Source organism: Chiloscyllium plagiosum, unplaced genomic scaffold, assembly GCF_037043375.1.
Source record: "Chiloscyllium plagiosum isolate Xiang-an unplaced genomic scaffold, Cpla_swu_hap1 HiC_scaffold_27, whole genome shotgun sequence".
Lineage (NCBI taxonomy): Eukaryota > Metazoa > Chordata > Chondrichthyes > Orectolobiformes > Hemiscylliidae > Chiloscyllium > Chiloscyllium plagiosum.
Genome location: NW_028270165.1, coordinates 41,045,670 through 41,062,121, shown reverse-complemented (window position 1 = coordinate 41,062,121; position 16,452 = coordinate 41,045,670). Strand labels below are relative to the sequence as shown.

The following is a 16,452-nucleotide window of genomic DNA, read 5'->3' as shown; positions in this document are numbered from 1 at the left end:
CTGGACAGCCGCTTCGTTCAGTTGGTGACAGCGCGGTGTGAACTACGTAATACCGATATTTTTACAACATAATCCAGAGACTCCCAGCTTTATGTTTCAATCTATCAGGAGAGTGATAGCGAGTTCAGATAGAAATGTTTCCCACCAACAGCAAATCCTTTCCTCTCACTGAACACAGTTAAAATTATCTTTATTCAACAGGAGAAGCGGAAACTCTAGTCTGACGGCCTCTCTCCACATTAATGGTGAGCCTGAATTTTATAAACGGTGTCGGTAAAATCCAGTGGCGGACACTGATTTGGTTAAATCGTTTTTTTTTTGCCAAGCGTAATTCACCGAGACGATGCTGCTGTGTGAAACAGCGTGGGGAATTACTGCAGGGCCTCCTGCGCATGGAACACACCGCAACTGATGTGTTTCACCTTCACCAGTTTATTCCTACCTCGGAGAAGAGAGGTTTGATGATTCGGATCATAGCAGCCAGACAGAGGGCAGGAGATGAGCACTCAGACCTTCACAAGCTTGTCACCACAGCTGGGTCATCGTGGCCCGTGTATCAGTATGGGACAGTGAGCTGTATCTACTGACTGGAAGCACAGCAAATTGGAGTGCTGGTGGGACTGTCACACAGGAGAAAACGGCTTCGACCTATCAACTGGAGTGGCTCCCAATGCGCAACTCCGCTCACCTCAACTGAATAACTGTAAACAAATTACTCCGTGATTCAAAGGAATACTCGGTTTTGAATCTGCATTGTGTCATGTACCTTCGAGAATGATGTCAAAACACCTTCATTGCTGTGATGGAGTACACAGTTGGGTAGAATATATCCGTTGTCAAATTTCCTACGTTCTGTTGGCCCAACTCCGATTTCACTCAGAATCACGAAATGTGTGACAGCGCAGACTGAGGCCATGCAGTCCACCTTAGCTCTGCTGGCTCAACACAATATGTAAATAAGTGTCTCATTCTGTCGACTTCTCCCTGTAAATCTGCACATTGTTACATTGAACATGCCCACCGAATTCCCTTTTGTGTCCATTGAATCTACCTCTTTGTCACTGTCAGACAGCGACTTACTGACCCCACTCCCTGTGCGAAAACAGTCTTCCTAATGTCACTTTTACTTATTTTCCTGATGACTTTAAATCTCTGCCAAATCATTCTCGATCCTTTCAGGCCTGGGAGCATTTGCACTGCATTATTTCCTCTGTCTAAAACCCTCATGACGTGGAAAACTTCAATCAGACCAGCTTTCAGCCCTCTGTTCTCCAAAGAGAGCTGCCCCAAACTTTCCAATCTCCCTTCATTGCTGACATTCCTCAGGACGGTACCATTCACGTTAACCTGTTCAGCGCTTCCTGAAGCGTCATCCTCAGAATTGAGCGTAATACAGGTGGAGGATTCATTCAGACTCGGATTGCGCGGGCGAAAAATCTGCAATACTTGTTCTCACTTTGAACAAGTGTTTCCCTTCGCCGTGTTCACTGCAATGGCAGCTCTGCGCCGTCCCTAATTCAGGCAGTCCGATCTTATTTAACGAAGCGGCTTTTTGAGAAAATTCATCAGGTATTTTTGCTCAGGTCAATTTAAGGAATGATGGTTCGCCTGGGATTGGAACCCAAGAATTCTCACACGGCTGCATATGCTCGAAGACCCAAAAGCTAGAATCATATCCCAGACTAACGAGCCACCAGCCATGGGTGCAGCCACCTCCGGAAGCAGCTGAGACCTGCTCAGTACGAAATACATTGTACATTGCTCACAGAATTGCAAGTAGGGAAGAGTTTCAAGAACATTTGCTTCTCAATCTGTCTCGCTGCTTCCAGGACGCTGCTGTTTGTCCTGTCCCCAGTGACCGGGCTCTCTCCACTGGTGGATAATTGAACCATTTCGTTTCTACTTGCAAGCTGTGCTGGTGGAAGGCAGAGCCCATTCACTCTTCTGCTCTCTCACACTATTACTTGAGGCAGGAGAAGTCAGTTACAGACATGCGTAGGAAATGGGCAACTTTGAACTTGTTCCAAAGGTCCTGTTAACGGAGAGATAGAAAGATGCTGTGCTGTCGGGACAGAGAGAAATGGACACCGGAGACTCTTCCCTCAGGTAAATTGATATCAGTGCATTTTTGTGCAGCCTGCTTGGTGCTCAGAATTTGTCTTAACACAACAATCCTGCAGGAAGTCTTTTCTTACACCGTTGGTTTCTTTACTGCGGAAAATGGACTAAAACAGCAAGTCATGTGTTTCAATTTCACCGGTTCATTGCCGTCTGAGAGAAGAGGTTTCACATGAGATCAGGACAGAGACAAGGACAAGACAACTCAGAGCTCCACAAGGGTGCCAGCGCAATTGTGTAAATTTCACTTGTGTATCAATGTGATATATTGAGCTCAGATACCCGAAGTTTTCGGAAACAAATGACATGGCAAGGAAAAGAACAGAGCGCCGTTATACGGGAAAGCGACTAAAGACATTAAGTGAGTCGGAGAAAATGGTTTCGCTTCTGGGTTATGATCCCAGCATGCACCCGTTGTGCCGTTCTCCTGCATTGCACGGTAGCTTTTCCAGAGAAGTATTCAGCTTTCCATTTAGCGTGTGACTTGCATGTTCGAGAATGACATCAAAAGATCTTCACTGCTGTAGTGTCATGTGCTGTTGTTCAGACATGTCGCCGATGTGCAAATATAAACTCAGACAGCAATGTACACTAGAGACTCTGAGCCAGCTGAAACTTGCTCAGTGTGAAATACATTCCACATTGCTCCAAGAATTGCAAGCAGCAAAGTGTTTCCAGAAGATCTGCTTGTCATTCTGTCCCCGGGGCGCTGATGTTTGTCTCATCCCCAGGAACTGGTCTATCTCGACTGGCGGATAATTAAACCAATTTGTTTCTACTTGTCCGCTTTTCTGGAGGGAGGGAAGAGTCCATTCGCTCTTCTGCTCTTTAACTCCCCATCCCTTGGGTGAGAGGTATCACTTACACTTTGTGGGCGGCACGGTGGCACAGTGGTTAGCACTGCTGCCTCACAGCGCTAGAGACCCGAGTTAAATTCCCGCCTCAGGCGACTGACTGTGTGGAGTTTGCAGGTTCTCCCCGTATCTGCGTGGGTTTCCTCCGGGTGCTCCGGTTTCCTCCCACAGTCCAAAGATGTGCAGGTCAGGTGAATTGGTCATGCTAAATTCCCCGTAGTGTTAGGTAAGGGGTAAATGTAGGGGTATGGATGAGTTGGGCTTCGGCGGATCAGTGTGAACTTGTTGGGCCGAAGGGCCTGTTTCCACACTGTAAGTAATCCAATGAGTGGGAAGTGAGTAACTTTGATTGTGAATTTCCTACAAGCGTCTGTTATCGGAGAGATAGAAAGATGCTGTGCTGGCGGGGCAGAGAGAAATGGACACCGAAGACTCTTCCCTCAAGTAAATTCATATGAGTACATTGTTGTGCAGCCTGCTTGGTGTTCAGAATTCGTCTTCACGCAGCAATCTTACAGAAAATCTCTCGCAAAGTGGGCATCGCTTTCATCGCTGCGACCGCGCAGCAGTTAACATCTGAGCCTAAGTGCCCCAGATGAAGAGAATCCGAGTGAAACCTTCACTCACTGAGAGTCAGCCCCACGGCAATGAGCTGCGGGACTGCAGGCAGTCCAACACGGAAGGGACGGTTAAATGAACCATTGTCGCTCCCACAGCCTCTCTGTCCCATAGACAGGCAGTGGGACGGCATAAACACGTCGCATCGTTCTCCCGCCGACAGAGGCGGTCCAGCCCATCGTGTCCACGACGACTCTCTGCCACGTGTCTCTCTCTGAGGTTATTCACAATCAGTGATATCTGTCCGAATACTAAGGGACTGTGTCTGAGTGGTGATACAGTTTCTGACATGCTGATCCTCTTGTCATTCACGTCCAAACCGGCGAGGCGAATTACGGCAGGGAAGGCACGAAATCGCAAGATATGCGTCTCAGCTCATTGGCATCTCAGAGAAGTGGGTTTGCGATTCAGTTCATAGGAAACCGACGAAGAACAGGAGAAGACCACTCAGACCTCCAGAAGCACGTTACTTGAACGGTGTGAGTTTCGCGACAGTATCGGTATGATACGGGGCATTCAGACACGCAGGAAGTCTCAATGCTGAACAGAGAGCCATCACAAAGAAAAGTCGCTCCAGGAGACACTGAACAATAGCAGAGGATGGTTTCTATCCATCGACCTCTGGGTTATGGGCCCAGCACGCTCCCGCTGCGCCACTCTGCTCTTATGCCCGCCCATTTCCACAGGTCCCTTCAGCCTTTCGTCTGGCGCGTGGCATGCACGTTCGAGACTGATGTCAAAGATATTCACTGCTGTCGTCTTATATGGTGTTGCGCAGACGTATGGAGGCTTTGTAAATATAAACTTTTTCTAACTTCCCACATTCTGTTGGTCGAACTGTGATTTCATTCTGAATAGACGCCATGCGGCCCACCTTCGCTCTGCTGGGTCGACACAGTAAGTGAACGTGGGTCTCTATTCGTAACATACTCTTGTCTTCTCCATGTAATTCTGCACATTGTTACTTTAAACATGACCACCGAGTTCCCGTTTGCGTCTAATGAATCTGCCTCTTTGTCAGTGTCAGTTAGGGATTTACTGACCCCAACCACTCCCTGTACGAAAGCGTTCTTCCGAATGTCACTTTTGGTTCTTTTCCTCATGACTTTAAAACATTACCGATCGTTTCAGGCGTGGGAGCATTTTGACTACATTACTTTCTCTGTCTCGACTTCGCAAGCTTCAATCGGGCCAGATTTGAAACTTCTGTTCTCCGAAGAGAGCTGTCCCAAATTTCCAATCGACCCTCATCGCTGACAGCCCTCAAACACCGCACCACTCACGTCAACCTATTCAACGGTATCGCCAATCATTTCACTTCGCTGCTTTCTGTCCCATTGGTACGCCAGGGAGCCCAAACTCGTTTAACGAAGGTGCTTTTGGAGAAAATTGAACAGGCACGTTTGCACAAGTCATGAAACGCGGGTCGTCCGGGATTTGAAGCCGGGCTCTCTCGCCCGGCCGCGTCGTCGAAGATCCAAAGCGAGAATCATACCCCTAGACCAACGAGCCACAAAGACAGAGCGCCTGCGCCCCCGCTCTACCTCTTGAACCAGCTGAGTCTGATCAGAGTGAAGTATAGTTGACATTGAACAGGCAGGGGCTGTTTTCTCTGGAACGTCGGAGGCTGAAGGGTGACTTTATGGAAGTTTACAAAATTATGAGGGGCATGGATAGGATAAATAGGCAAAGTCCTTTCCCTGGGGTCGGGGAGTCAAGAACTAGAGGGCATAGATTTAGGGTGAGAGGGGAAAGATTTTAGAGAGACCAAAGGGGCAACATTTTCACACAGAGGGTGGTGCGTGTATGTAATGAGCTGCCAGAGAAAGTGGCGGAGGCTGCTACAATTGCAACATTTAAGAGGCGTTTGGATGGATATATGAATAGGAAGGGTTTGGAGGTATATGGGCTGGGTGCTCGCAGGTGGGACTAGATTGGGGTGGGATATCTGATCGGCATGGACAGGTTGGACCGAAGGGTCTGTTTCCATGCTGTACATCTCTATGACTCTATGAACAGCTGCTTCTCATTCTGTCTCTCTGCTGCCGTTTGCCCGTTCCCAGGAACCGGGCCCTCTCTACTGGCAGAAAATTAAACTGTTTTCTTTCTAAACTTTTCTCTGACACCGGAGTGACCAGTGACAAGCATTGCCCTCCTCAACATAGGGTACAGAGAACAGGAGAAGACCCCGCAGACCTCCACGAGTGTGTTATCTCAACTGTGCACATTGGGCCTGTGCATCAATGTGAAATATTTACGTCGAAGTTTTTTGGGAATCAGATGAGAAGGCGAGGTGCACAACAGTGCGCCGTTATACGGGAAAGCTGCTAAAGCCGACATTGAGTGAATAGGAAAGAGCTGACGGGAAAGAGAGCAATGTACACTGGAGACTCTGAGCCAGCTGAAACTTGCTCAGTGTGAAGTACATTCCATATTGCTCCAAGAATTGCCAGCAGCAAAGAGTTTTCAGAACATCTGCTTGTCATTCTGTCCCCGGGATGCGGTTTCTGACATGCGGACCGTCTTGTCATTCACGTCCGAAACGGCGATTTGAACCCGGGATCTCTCTCAGATGACAAGCAACATGAGTTTGACTGGGACAACACTACTATTATAGGACAAGCCAAAACAGAGAGCAGCCAGGGAATTCCTAGAGGCGTGGCACTCATCCACAGATTCTATCAAAAGCACATCGACCTGGACCCAATATACCGGCCACTGCAGCGGACAGCTGGAACTGACAACCGGAAGTGGCACGACGGCACAATGGTACAGTGGTTCGCACTGCTGCCTCACAGCGCCAGAGACCCGGGTTCAATTCCTGCCTCAGGTAACTGACTGTGTGGAGTTTGCACATTCTCCCCGTGTCTGCGTGGGTTTCCTCCGGGTGCTCCGGTTTCCTCCCACAGTCACAAAGATGTGCAGGTGAGGTGAATTGGCCATGCTAAAAAAAAATTGCCCGTAGTGTTAGGTGCAGCGGTAAATGTAGGGGAATGGGTCTGGGCGGGTCGGTGTGGACTTGTTGGGCCGAAGGGCCTGTTTCCACACTGTAAGTAATCTAATCTAATACAGATCACTATAAATGCCGGAGGAAACAGCACAGAAGCGCTTCACAGGAGCCTGCCAAGCACTGAGGATGTCACCTCGACAGGGGACGAAACGTCTGCAACACAAATTCCCAGCTCGGCGAACAGAATCACAACAAAGTTTTTGCTTGCAGGAACTGAGTGACATAAACAGGATGCTCTCAAATTTCGGCAGGAATTACACTTCCGTTCAAGATTTGTGGAAAGATTTGCGGAAAGCTTTGTCGCTCGGCTGCCGATTGTCGCAGCTCGCCGAGCTGGGAAGTTGATTTGCAGGCGTTACATCCTCTGTCTAGTTGACATCTTCAGTGCGTTGGAGCCACCTGTGAAGCGCTACTGTCCTGTGTCTTCTGGAATGTATTTGGTTCTGTTTCTGCTGCTTTTGTTTGACCGTTCTGATTGTTCGCTGCAGTGATAGGCATATGTCAATGTGTTTATTGGTGGAGTCCGTGGATGAGTGCCGTGTTTGTTGAATTTCTCTGGCTGACCTCTGTTTAGATGTACTATGACCGTTGTGCTGTCCCAGTCGATTTTATCGTCCTTGTCATCTGTGTTTGTGTGGGTACCAGAGATAGTGTTTCATGGGTAGATGTTGTTCATGGTTACAGATTGCTAGTTGTCTGCCTGTTTGCCCTGTACTGTCGACTTTTCGTGCAGCCTTTGCATGGAATCTTGTAAACTATATTTGTTTTCCACATGATGTGGTTGAGTCTTTTGTTCTGGTGAGTTGTTGTCTGAGCGTGGCTGTCAGTTTATGGGCTGTCATGAATCCGAGTGGTCGGAGATGTCTGGCTATTAGTTCTGTGAGGTTTATTATATAAGGTAACGTGGTGAGTGTGTTGGGTCGTGGCAGATCCTTGTCCCGTTGTTTGTCTGCTCGGCCCTTGTGGATGAAGTTGCGGGCATATCCGTTCCTGGTGAAGCCTCTGTAGACGTGTTCTTCTTCCTTTCACAGGTCGGCAGTGCTGCAGTGTGTAGTCACCCTTTGGAACAGCGTCCTAATGCAGCTTCTCTTGTCTGTGTTTTGATGGTTGTAGTTCAGGGTCTGGTCTGGGGGTGTGGCTTTTCTGTACACTTTTGTAGCACATCCCCCGTTCTGTGTCCTTTCTCCCATAGACCGTTAGCTTCCAGTTTCCTGTCACTTCAACTTCCCATTGTGTTCCCATGACACCATTTAAGTCTCTGATTTGCTGCAGTGCTCCCACAAGGCACAGCGCAAGCTGGAAGAGCGGAACCTCATTTTCTCCTGAGAGACCATGCTACCTTCAGGACCCAACGCCGAGTTCAATCATTTTAGAACCTGCCCACCTTCTTCCACGGTCTTTACCCGCCCACTCATTCCATCAGTTCCGAAGACGGATCGTTGGGCTCAAAACATTATCTCTCCTTTCTCTCCACAGATGGACTAGAACTAGACCTGCTGGTTTTGTTAATTTGAAAATGAACAAAATGAGCAGGGAGACAGAATGAGAAGCACTGTTCTGGAAACTCTTTTGCTGCTTGCAATTCTGAGAACAATCGCGAATGTATTTCACACTGAGCAAGTCTCAGCTGGTTCAGGAGGTGCTAGAGCCAGCGGCCTGTGGCTCGTTGGTCTAGGGGTATGATTCTCGCATTGGGTCTTCTAACGGGCAGACTTGCGAGAGATCCCGGCTTTCTTGACTTGTGCAAAAATGCCCGATTAAACTTCTCAAAAGGCACCTTCGTTAAACGAGGCTGGGCTCCCTGGAGTACGAATGGGGCAGGAAGCGGGGAAGTGAAATGATTGGAGATAGCGTTGAACAGGTTGACGTGAGTGGTCCCGTGTTTGAGGAAGGTCAGCGATGAAGGTAGTTTGGAAAATTGGGACAGCTCTCCTCGGAGAACAGAAGTTTGAAATCCGGCGTGGCAAGTCATGAGGGGACTAGAGATTGGAAACAATGTCGTGAAAGTGTTTCCACGCCTGAAAGGATCGAGAACGATTCGGCAGCGTTTTAAATTCATGAGGAAAAGAAGTAAAAGTGACATTCGGAAGAACGTTTTCGTACAAGGAATGGTTAGGGTCAGTAAATCCCTGTCTGACAGTGATAAAGAGGCAGATTCAATTGACACAAAATTGAATTCGGTGGTCATGTTCGACGAACAGAATGTTCATATTAACAGAGCCTCCACACCTCTGCGCAGCAGTATATTACATAACAGCAGTGGAGATCTTTGATATGTGTCTGGAACGTGCATGCCAGATGACTGTCGAAAAGCTGAAGGGTTCTGAGAAAACGCACGGCATACTAAACACAGAGTGACGCAACGAAAGCGTGCGGGCCCCACAACCCAGAGGCCCATAGCTCGAGACCATCCTCTATTGCTATTGCTCAAACTCTCCTTGAGCAGCTTTCCTTTGTCGTGAGTCTCTGTTCTATATCTTTCCTTTGCATCTGCTCCCCAAAACTTCGAGTGTCTGAGTGACATGTATCGTACTGATCGACTCGCCAAATTCACGCAGGCGAAGTGACTCGCTTCTGGAGGTCTGAGTGGTCTTCTCCTGTTCTCCGTCGAGTTCCTCTGAAGTGAATTGTAAAACCACTTTTCTGAGATGTCAATGAGCTGATAAAGTTGAAACACATGCCTTACGTTTTTGTCCATTCCCTGCAGTAATTCGCCATGCCGGTTCGGACGTGAATGATAAGACGGTCAGCTTGTCAGAAACCGCATTACGACTCAGACACATTCCCCCACGATTAGGACAGATCACCGATTGTGAATAACTTCAGAGAGAGGCAAGTGACAGTGAATCGCCGTGGACTCGATGGGCTGAACGGCTTCTGTCTGCGCGAGAATGATGCTACGTGTTTATGCCGTCCCACTGCCTGTCTCTGGGACGGAGAGGCTGAGGGAGCAAAACTGGTTCATTTCTAACCGTCCCTTCCGTGTTGGACTGCCTGCAGTCCCTCAGCTCAGGGCCATGGGGATGACTCTCAGTGAGTGAAGGTTTCACTCGGATTCTCTTCATCTGGGACACTTGGGGCTCAGATGTTAACTGCTGTGCTGTCGCAGCAAAGAAAGCGATGCCCACTTTGCAATAGACTTTCCGTAAGATTGCTGCGTGAGGACGATTTCTGAACAGCAAGAAGGCGGCACAACAATGTAAATTTACCTGAGCGAAGAGTCCTCGGTGTCCATTTCTTTCTGTCCTGCCAAAACAGCATCTTTCTATCTCCACGATAACAGATCCTTGGAGAAAGTTCACAATCAAAAGTTGTTCATGTTCCCCGCATTAATGTAACTGACACCTCTCACCCCAAGGGTTTCAGAGAGAGAGAGAGAGAGAGCAGAAGAGCGAATGGACTCTACCCGCCCCCCACCCTACACCCCGTAAATGGACACCGAGAACTCTTCGCCAGGCAAATTCACATTGTTGTGCAACCTTCTTGGTGTTCAGAAATCGTCTTCACGCAGCAATCTTACGGAAAGTCTATTGCAAAGTGGGCATCGCTTTCTTTGCTGCGACCGCGCAGCAGTTAACATCTGAGCCCTAAAGTGTCCCAGATGAAGAGAATCCGAGTGAAACCTTCACTCACTGAGAGTCATCCCTTCGGCCCTGAGCTGAGGGAATGCAGGCGTGATGCGGTTTCTGACATGCTTGTCATTCTCGTCTGGACCAGGGTGGCGAATTACTGCAAGGAATGGACGAAACCGCAAGACATGTGTTTCAACTTTACCAGCTGATTGGAATCGCAGAGAACTGGGTTTACGATTCAGTTCAGAGGAAACAGGCGAAGTGCAGAAGACCACTGAGACCTCTGAAATCATGCAACTTGAATTGAGTAGATTCGGCGAGTGCATCGATATGCTACATGCCATTTGGACACGCGATAAGTAGATGCAAAGGCAGCTTTCAGGAGAGAAAACCGAACCAATGGGAAGCAGCTCGAGGTGACATTGAACAATTGCAGAGAATGGTTTCGATCCATCGAACTCGGGGTCATGGGCGTAGCACGCTCCCGCTGCGCCACTCCGCTGACGCAAGCTTCGAGCTTTCCGCAGAACACTGGCACGCGGCAGGCACGTTCGAGCCTGATGTCAAAGACCTCCACTGCTGTCGTGTAATATGCTGTTTCGCAGACGTATGGAGGCTGTGTAAATATAAACTTATTTCTAAATTCCCACATTCTGTTGGTCGAACTGTGATTTCACACTGAATCACAACATGTGTCACAGCGCAGACGGAGGCCATGCGGCCCACCTTCGATCTGCTGGTTCTACACTTAAGTAAACGTGTGTCTCTATTCGTTTCATTCTCTTGCCTACTCAGCGTAAATTTGCACATCTGAACGTGACCACCGAATTCCCTTTTGTGTCCATTGAATCTTCCTCTTTGTCAATGTCAGACAGGGACATACTGACCCTAACCACTCCCTGTATCGAAAACGTTCCTCCTAATGTCACTTTTACTTCTTTTCCTCGTGACTTTAAAATTCTGCCGAATCGTTGAGGATCCTTTCAGGTGTGGGAGCATTTTCACAGCATTATTTCCTGTTTCTAGATCCCTCATGACTTGGAAAAGTTCGGTTCTCCGAGGAGAGCTGTCCCAATTTTCCAATCTCCCTTGATTGTTGACATTCCTCAAACATCGCACCACTCACGTCAACCTGTTCAACACTATCTCCAAGCATTTCACTTCCCTGTTTTCTGCCTCATTCCTACTCCAGACAGCCCAACCTCGTTTCACGAAGGATGTTTTTTGAGAAAATTAATCAGGCAGTTTTGCACAAGTCAAGTTAAAAAACGCGGGCTCGTCCGGGATTTGAAGCCGTGATCTCTCGCAACTCGGCACAGTAAAGGACCCTAATCGAGAATCATACACCGAGACCAACGAGCCAGATAGGCGGCGCCCTACCAACGCCCGACACCGCTTGCGCGACCTGAGACTTTTTCAGTTTGAAATACATTTGAGATTGCTGTAAGAATTGCAAGCGGCAAAGAGTTTCCCGAACAGCTGCTTCTCATTCAGTCTCCCTGCTGCTGTTTGTCCCGTCCCCGGGAACCGGGCTCTCTCCACTGGCAGATAATTCAACCATTTTGCTTCGAAACTTTTCTCTGACACCCGAGTGGCCAGTGACAAGCATTGCCCTCCTCAACATAGGATACAGAGAACAGGAGAAGACCACGCAGACCTCCACGAGTGTATCAACTCGACTGTGCACATTGAGCCAGTATATCACTGGGAAATATTTATGTCCAAGTTTTTTTCGGAAGCAGATGAGAAGGCGAGGTGCAGAACAGAGCGCTGTTATACCGGAAAGCTGCTAAAGACGACATTGAGTGAATACGAGAGAATGCTTTCTCAGCTGACTTATGGTCCCAACACGCACCCGTTGTGCCAGGAGTTACACCTCGGTTCCACTCTTCCTTCACTCGCAACACCCCACACCCACGTCCCATAGTGCCAAGGCACTTTGCCCTGCAACCGCCGAATGTGTAACCCCTACCCATTTACCTGCTCCCTCCTGAATATCCAAGGGCTCAAACATACCTGCCAAGTGAAGCAGCACTTTTGCCACAACCTAGTCCACTGCATTTGCTGCTCACAGTGTCGTTTCCCCAATGTAGCATGAAGCATAAACTGGGTGACTGCTTCGCAGAACATCCCGGTTTTGCCCGCAGAAAAAAGGCCCTGACCTTGCGGTTGCCTGCCACTTTAACACATCACCCTGTTCCCTGGCCAACATCTCTGTCTCAGGCTTGCAGCAGTGTTCTAGCTCCAGATGAAAGAACAACACCTCATTTTCCACTTGGAGACCTTACAGCCCTCCGGTCTTCAATATCGAGTTCCATAACTTTAGGGCCTGAACTCTCCCATGTCCTTGACCCCTACCACACAAACGACTCCTTGTTATCACCTCGTCTGCTATGACACACTTTGAGGAGAAAGTGAGGTCTGCAAATGCTGGAGATCAGAGCTGAAAATGTGTTGCTGCAAAGGCGCAGCAGGTCAGGCAGCATCCAGGGAACAGAAGAATCGACGTTTCGGGCATAAGCCCTTCTTCAGGAATGGCTTATGCCCGAAACGTCCATTCTCCTGTTCCCTGGATGCTGCCTGACCTGCTGCGCTTTTCCAGCAACACATTTTCTGCGATGACACACTACGTATTGTTAGTCACCAACCATCTCCATTAACAGTTATTCGCCCTCTCACGCGGATCGTTATTCACTCCTACGTCCTTCCTATTGTTCTCTCTCTGAGCTGGCGGCAAACACAGCAACGTACATCGGAGACTCTGAGCCAGCTGAAACTTGCTCAGTGTGAAGTACATTCCACATTGCTCCTAGAATTGCAAGCAGCAAAGCGTTTCCAGAACATCTGCTTGTCATTCTGTCCCTGGGGCGCTGATATTTGTCTCATCCCCAGGAACTGGACAACCTCCACTGGTGGATAATAAAACCATTTTATTTCTACTTGCACGTTGTTCTGGGGGGTGGGACGGGGTGTAGGGTGGGGGGCGGGTACAGTCCATTCGCTCTTCTGCTCTCTCTCTCTCTCTCTCTGAAACCCTTGGGGTGAGAGGTATCAGTTACATTAATGAGGGGAACATGAACAACTTTGATTGTGAACTTTCTCGGAGAGATAGTCTGTTATCGGAGAGATAGAAAGATGCTGTGCTGGCAGGACAGAAAGAAATGGACACCGAGGACTCTTCGCCCAGGTAAATTCACATTGTTGTGCAGCCTTCTTGGTGTTCAGAAATCGTCTTCACGCAGCAATCTTACGGAAAGTCTATTGCAAAGTGGGCATTGCTTTCTTTGCTGAGCCCCAAGTGTCCCAGATGAAGAGAATCCGAGTGAAACCTTCACTCACTGAGAGTCATCCCCACGGCTCTGAGCTGAGGGACTGCAGGCAGTCCAACACGGAAGGGACGGTTAAAAATGAACCAGTTTTGCTCCCTCAGCCTCTCTGTCCCAGAGACAGGCAGTGGGACGGCATAAACACGGAGAATCATTCTCGCGCAGACAGAAGGCATTCAGCCCATCGAGTCCACGGCGACTGTCTGTCACTTGTCTCTCTCTCTCTGAGGTTATTCACAATCGGTGGTGTCCGTCCTAATAGTAGGGGACTATGTCTGAGTCGTGATGCGGTTTCTGACATGCTTGTCAATCTCGTCTGAACCAGGGTGGCGAATTAGTGCAAGGAATGGACGAAACCGCAAGGCATGTGTTTCAACTTTACCAGCTGATTGGCATCGCAGAGAACTGGGTTTGCGATTCAGTTCAGAGAAAACAGACGAAGTGCAGACTACCACTGAGGCCTCTAAAATCTTGCCACATGAGTTGAGTGGATTTGGCGAGTGCATCGATATTCTACATTTTGGACACTTGGTAAGTAGACGAAAAGGTAGGCAGCTTGCAGAAGAGAGCACTGATCTGAAGGAAAGCAGCTCGAGGTGACATTGAACAATAGGCAGACGATGGTTTCGATCCATCGACCTCTAGGTTCTGGCGCCACTCTGTTGCCAGGCCCTGCAGCCCTTCCACAGAACACTTCAGGTTTTCGTCTGGCACGCGGCAGGCACGTTCGAGCCTGATGTCAAAGACCTCCACTGCTGTCGTGTAATATGCTGTTTCGCAGACGTATGGAGGCTGCATAAATATAAAATTATTTCTAAATTCCCACACTCTGTTGGTCGAACTGTGATTTCACACTGAATCACAACATGTGTCACAGCGCAGACGGAGGCCATGCGGCCAACCTTCGCTCTGCTGGTTCTACACTTAAGTAAACGTGTGTCTCTCTTCGTTTCCTTCTCTTGCCTACTCAGCGTAAATCTGCACATCTGAACGTGACCACCGAATTCCCTTTTGTGTCCATTGAATCTTCCTCTTTGTCAATGACAGACAGGGACTTACTGACCCTAACCACTCCCTGTAACGAAAACGTTCTTCCTAATGTCACTTTTACTTCTTTTCATTGTGACTTTAAAATTCTGCCGAATTTTTGTGGTAGATGTAAACAGCCAAAGATAATCACCGTGACTGCTTCCCTTCCATCGACTCAACTTTGTGAAGCAGTATCTTTCACTGACAAATAAAACACTTTTGTCCTCAGGTGCCTGCTTCATTTCGACCACGACTTCACGCCCCTCACTGTTCTCGTCTCACTTCCAAACACTTGGCTCATATCCTCAAAAACAGCTCTGTGGGTATCTGCTTGTTCCACCCGGACAGGCAGTGGGTTGCAGATTCCCGATCAGTCCCAATGTGATTGAAATATTTCAACCCGTCCACTGATTTGCATCTTTCAAAAAGCCGTGGAGCAATCTCCCTTTCCTTCTGACGACATTTCTCAACTGTCGTCGGCAGGGTTAACACCTGCGTGGGGAAACCGCAATGGATTTCATGTCCATCGCATTCACCACTCGGCCCACCAATACAGAACCACACTGACAGCTTCATTTCCCAGGTCTCTCTGCCTGTGGAGCTGAGAAAGAGTGAATCATTGCAGAGTTTGTTTGAATCCAATCACTTCACAGGTTTCGAAAGGGTTAAATATCTGCAAATGGCGAGTCTGGGTGTTTCATCCCGAAAGATGAAATGGACGTTCAGTTAAAAACAAAACCAGAAATTGCAGGAGCAACTCAGCAGGTCAGGCAGCACCTGTCGAAAGAGAATCAGAGACAACATTTCAGAACTTTTTTTTTCCTCATCCAGGTACAGCCAAACCTACTGAGTTGCTCTAGCACTTTTGCTTTCTGTCTCGGACTCTCAGCATCCGCACTCCTTTACGTTATAAATTCAATCAATTCAGAAACCCCTTTGTGCTTCCTCAGTGGAAAAGATTTTCCTGACACCATGAAAAACGCGCATCTTTGCAGACAAGAAAGCTGTAGGAGCGTGAACAACAAACGCACCGCCTCTGGGTGGTCTCGAACCACCAACCTTCCGGTTAACAGCCGAACGCGCTGACCAACTGCGCCACAGAGACAGGCCCGAGCAACACTCGCACAGTCTCGTTGAGGAAGCTACTATTCAATTCATAATTCAACCTGCCCCGCCCCAATTACCATTGTCTTCTATCAGTTCAAACACAGCGAATACTGCAGAAAGCCAACGGGTCGAGCTGCATCTGTGGAAAGGTAAACAGAGCCGACGTTTTGAGTGTGCTACGGTTTTTGTTCAGAACTCAGTGTTTTGCCTCTTCCCGAAGTTGGTCCAGGTCTGTATCTCAACTGGCAAACACATGGCAAGTGCAGTGCCGCAATGTGAAGTTATCGCCTTGGCTGTTTAAAAAAAAAGCAGTGCATTGTTTAAATGGTGATATATTGGAATGTGGAGAAAGTGAGGACTAGAGGTGAAAGTCGAAAAATGTGGCACTGGAAAAGCACAACAGGTCAGGCAGCATCTGAGGAGCAGGACAGTGAACGTTTCGGGCACAAGCCCTTCATCAGGAATGATGTATGGATGTACAAACAGGGTCTCAGAGTCCCTCCACACCAGTCAATGCCAGTTGTCGGGCAGATGCAGCAGGCAAGGAGCGAGGCAAGTGGTATATTACGAAGAGGAATTCAGTTCAGAAGTGGGGTATTTGAACATATTCAAGGCTAAATTCATCTGAGTTTTGAACAACAAAGAAGTGGATGGTTATGGGGGGAGGTAAGAAAATGGTTTTAAAACCAGTACAGGTCAATCACAGAGTCAGACAGCACTGAACAGACCGTTCATCCAACTAGTCCATGCTGAGTATGTCCTCAAACTAAACTCGTCCCACCTACCAGTGTTTGGCCCATAAACCTTCGAACCTTTCA

The 16,452-nt window shown here is 48.4% G+C and overlaps 1 non-coding gene across 1 annotated transcript; it reads right to left on the bottom strand.

Annotated features, from left to right (window-relative positions):
• Positions 1-15,558: 15,558 nt before the first annotated feature.
• trnan-guu (transfer RNA asparagine (anticodon GUU)) lies at positions 15,559-15,632 on the bottom strand. The gene has a single exon. It is a non-coding gene; the product is annotated as a tRNA-Asn (tRNA).
• Positions 15,633-16,452: the final 820 nt, after the last annotated feature.